General features: G+C 42.5%; 1 protein-coding gene across 5 annotated transcripts in view; it reads right to left on the bottom strand.

Annotated features, from left to right (window-relative positions):
• The window catches only part of cpx (synaptic transmission protein complexin), a 446,894-nt gene that overhangs the window by 30,483 nt on the left and 411,411 nt on the right, over nt 1–5,000 (bottom strand). The gene's annotated exons all lie outside the window — the stretch shown is intronic.

Genomic DNA, 5,000 nt, shown 5'->3' with positions numbered 1-5,000 from the left:
GCCGCCAGTGGACGCGGGGGGCGGAGAGACGGGCTAAAACGTGTTTTTGTTGATTGCCTGACAACACACAGACCAAATTATTTTTCCTGGCAGGTAAGAACCTCATCGCCTGATTGGAGGGGTGGGGACGTGTAAATACGCGGGGACTACGCCTTCATGCAAGAAATATATCGGGTGGAATCCCTCACCTCGTCTCATGCTAGGATGGGAAGGATAGGAGGACGGGCATCCGGGTGCTGCATGTAGTAACTACGCAACAAAGATGATTCTTATGGATAACTTTATCTTGCGATAGATTACGTGATATTTGGGAAGAGCAAGATGGGTATACTATGAACACGCAGGTGGGGAAACTGTCAATTGGCTACCTTGGCGAATAAGCCACTTCCTCCTCCCACAACCAACCAGGAACCTCTTCTTTACAGAGAGGTGGTGGAAGACAGGAGGAGAAGGACAGAGCTTGATCACCGAGACAGAGGGTAAAAATGGGATCAACTGGTCCTGTATAGTTTAATTAAACTTGTTTTACAGCATTTTGTGTTTTGCTGTGCTGCTTTGTTTTGAAATGAAATAGGCCTGGTTTGATTAAGTCCATATTACCTGTATGTAGAACCAACTTAAACCAAAAAGTAAAAATAATCGTTTTACTTTTGGCTTAGTTTTGTCCCATACGCTACTTTATTTGACCGAGTCAGATACACTGTTGTTAATCCTCATGCTTTAATACTTCGTCTCTTGTAGTCACATTGGAAATGAGAACATGCAGTAGTAGTAGTAAGTACGCTAGATTAAGACTAGCCATTCTCTTGGTAAAAAGTGGGAGAAATATGGCGCTATCTTACACCACAGTCAAATCCATTGCAGCTGTAACTAATCTATTTCGTACAAACCCGATTTATATGCAAAACACCGATCATATAAAAATCTAAGCTAATTCTTATGTTTAGTCAGTCATACTAATCCTGCCCTTTGCAAAATACTAGTTTCCAAGAATATGCCACACACGCTTCTGAGGCTCTCTGAATCAAATTAGCTTTGGAAGGCAAGCTAGATTAATTTTTTCGAGACAGCCATACTGTAATTGTTTCAGAGGTAATCATGTCATCCTAAACTCAGTGGAAAGGCTCCATTGATCCATAAGTTGACCACAGCAATAGTCTCATTGTGTCCCGTGGGTCTTCCAGGTTTCGCTGAGGACAAAACCTAAGTCTTCCATGTTTCACTTTGAGGGCGAAAACTTGCTGACCTTATCGTCTCTTGCTCATTTATCTCTGAAGGAGACTGTAGGCGAGATGAACAACCACTCTTCCGTCGTCATCCTAAGTCTCTATACTTGACTTTTCCTTCCTTCTTTCTTGGTAGAAGAACTTCAAGTTATCAAAAAGTCTGGGATAGTTAAACTAAGTTGTGGAACACTTCCAAACCCACTCGCTTCTATCATCAATGTTGCATTCAGAAGAATGAAAGGAGACTTGTTTCACCCCAAATTCCCAGCCGCAAATGGCGCCTTACTGCTGATGAGCTCACGCTTAAAATCTTTACAACCTTTCCTAACTTGGTTTGTTTTTAGATTAGCGTTCAGCGTTGTCTAGAATCATATTGATCACCATCAGTCTGGCTTCATTAGATCCTCCTAAACTACCCCCTTTCCCATTAACCTCCTTGATTCTATCAACTGCCACCTTAAACCAAATTAGAATTCTGTTAGCCTAACTTTCGCCAAGTTCAGAGAAATCTCTGATAAAATTAATTATATCACACTAGCCAACAAGACCACCAAAATCGTACATATCCTCTCTCCAGTATTCTGGTAAGCAGACCTATTAAATAATAGACGTCAGTGCGTTAAATATGGCTATCCCTTCTTCAGTGACTCAAACATGGTGTCTCGTTAGACAGGAAGGCGGAACCTCTGCGCTTCCTGGTTCATATAATGATTCACACTTCTTCGAAACGTTTCATGGATGGAAGTGTGTGAAGCCCATCACCTCTGGCCGAGTCACTGCATGACGTTCTATACAAGATGTGGAGTAGAACAAAAGACAACAAAGTCTCCGTCATTTTCAGCAGGAAAGTGCTGATACTGTTCGACGCCTCCAGATGCATCAGTCGTTCATCAAATGGAGGAGTTGGCCAAGTCGCCGAGACCCAGTCTTACCAAGCTTGGGGACATGCAGACCAAAACCATCCAAGTAGCCTCTCATCATTTGTACATCTGTTTCTATTCATAAGTACAAAATTGGCTGTCGTCTTTTGCAAAGTCAACAAGAGAATTTCTTCTCTGTCGAAAATTTATGAAACGAAGAGCTCTGTTTTTTTAGTCCTAAAATAAATCATTCAAGTCACAAATCTACGACTCCGAGGAAAACGCCGACCTCAAGCTCCACTGAAGTTCTTGGGGGTCACCTACACATGTAACAAGAGACCTCTAACGTTTTGTTACCCTCCCTGCACTACTACACAGCTCGAGAATGTAATGAAATTTGTTGCTTGATCATACCGAGACCGACAGAGCTCCAACTATGTCACGAACAAACTAATCATGGATTATAGAAAAAAAAAAAAACAATGATAGTTTCCAAGATCAGATATAGATTTTTCCAAGTATTGACATAACCTGTTTCCATAGCTAGGGTCTACGATTTTCTGATGCGCATGTTTGGAATAGGCGCGTTATGAGGTCTACTAATAAATCGATGGTTAATGAACACATGGGACCTACTCCCTCAGGCCACGTTGCATTTTCCGTTCGTTTTTGGAGCTGATTTTACGAGGGAGCCTTCATACATCACTGCATTCTCATTGGATGTTGGGGCAGGCATTCATGGCGCGTTTGAGGAAAGAGGGGAAGGGATGATAAAACCCCCTTTCCGCACTGCGTGGGAGACAATTTTTCTTTTGTTCTGTTCCCCCCCTCCCCCCCAGCACTCTGTACGACCTGCTCGGTAGCCAAAGAGATGAGGTCAGGCAAAAACATCTTGCTCTTACTCTATTTAGCATTTCTACTTTTCGATGGATGAGTTACTGTGCGGTCTTTTGAAAAAGAAATATAATACTGCCTAGTGTGCTTTCACAAAGTTTTATCTTATCTTATTCCCTATCGTTCCACTCTGACATTTTCATTTGCTAGTGACAATTACTTGCATGCTGGCACCGTAGAGAAACGTTCTAATGCGACGGGCTGGATTTCTTTTGGATACGAGACAGAAATCATAGCTACAACTAAACCAAGATTGGTTTCCTAATTTGCTCGTGCTTCAGTGTGTTGATACATACTATTAGGACTTCACTAAAACGGTAACAATATTTTAAGGACTTTGTATTTGTAGAAAACACAAAGGAAAATAATAGATTATGGACCGAGCACTTTCGTCTATTAAGTCCTTAAAGATGTCTGAATAGACAAAAACGCTTATTCTTTAGCCTATTATTTCCCTTTGTGGTTTTCAGCATAGAACCACGCGCCCAAGTGATTTTTGCTTCGTTTAAGGATTTTGATGACTCACTGTCATGTTTTACGATTGGGTACAAATTTTTATTCGAAAAAGAATGCTGATCATTTTTTAATTTCTACCATCCCTCCTTTAGCTAAGGAGGAACCCACGCCAGGAGGCCCTGAGGAGCTGCTGCCGAAGCAGTCACCTTTGTCCTAGGTAAGTTATAGACTGTTGGGACACGTAACAGTCACTGCTTCTGGGAATAGGAGAGGAGTGCGGGATTCGAACTTGCAGTCTTCTGGTTACGCCGCCTCTATGACTCCACCTCTTCGGCGCGATATTGTTCTCATTGATAGAAACAGTTTTGCGACAACGAAATGCAGTTCAGGCGAGTTACAACAAATGTGATGAGAAGTTGACTAAGGTGATTGGCAAAGAAGTCTGATGTGGTTTTAGCTTGTCACTGAATGCTAAAGCGTGCATATTATATATATATATATATATATATATACATATATATACATATATATATATATATATGTATATATATGCATATAAATGCACACGTACACTCGCAAACCCATTTAACGAATAAGCGGCAGACGAATTAAGGGAAATTACATTTACTTTTTTTCCTTTTGGGCCATTACGAGGTTGACGGTTGCGGTAGTTAAGGCTATAAATGTTATGTCGTTCTGTTCCACGCGGTAAAGAAAAGTTGATATCCAAATTGTAGGAGGAGGAGGAGGTCATCTTCCACTGTGAAGGACGACGAAGCGCCAAGGGCTAGCAGTGGCCGCGGAACAACTTGTGCCCTCGCCCGAGGGAACTTGGCCCAATGCCAAGGAGTCGAAGGGAGGATCTGATGGAGGTGGTGTAAATTCCCATCAGCCCAACAGAGTGTGACGCGAGGGCGACGCTTGATGCCCCCCAGGTGCTTTGCCAATCACCACGACAAATCCGTTTTGTGACGAGACGATGTGTGATTAAGGGAGAAAATAGGGGAAGGCTTCGTTTTCTTACCTCTGGTTGTATGAAGGGATGGTTATGTGGTGCTGTTGGATCAGAGTTAGAATATGAGGGAGAGGGAGATGATGAGACTGGCTTTTTCTTCGGCGAAATGTGTCCGCAACGTCACAAATGTTAGAATAGTTAGAGTGAGACACGTGGAAGTGAGGCAGACGATGGTCAGGGTGAGGAGACCGTGAAAGTGGGCGAAAACAAACCGTATATTTCTGCTCTTCAATCTCTTTTTGGATAATCTAGAGCAGAATGAACGGATAAAGACTCGTTACGAGGATGTAGAAGGTAGAAGTGGATGGAGAAAACTTAAGAGGAATATTTTGAGTGATTGAGTGATTGAGTGAGTGAGTGAGTGAGTGAGTGAGTGAGTGAGTGAGTGAGTGAGTGAGTGAGTGAGTGAGTGAGTGAGAGAGAGAGAGAGAGAGAGAGAGAGAGAGAGAGAGAGAGAGAGAGAGAGAGAGAGAGAGAGAGAGAGAGAGAGAGAGAGAGAGCGATAGGGTGAAGGGGTTTGGTTGTACGTGATTTTGTTTTAAGCAGATA

Source organism: Oratosquilla oratoria, chromosome 20 (assembly GCF_046742065.1).
Source record: "Oratosquilla oratoria isolate Oo_2021 chromosome 20, ASM4674206v1, whole genome shotgun sequence".
NCBI lineage: Eukaryota > Metazoa > Arthropoda > Malacostraca > Stomatopoda > Squillidae > Oratosquilla > Oratosquilla oratoria.
The sequence above is the reverse complement of the archived record's forward strand: the minus strand, read 5'-3'. Positions and strand labels throughout refer to the sequence as shown.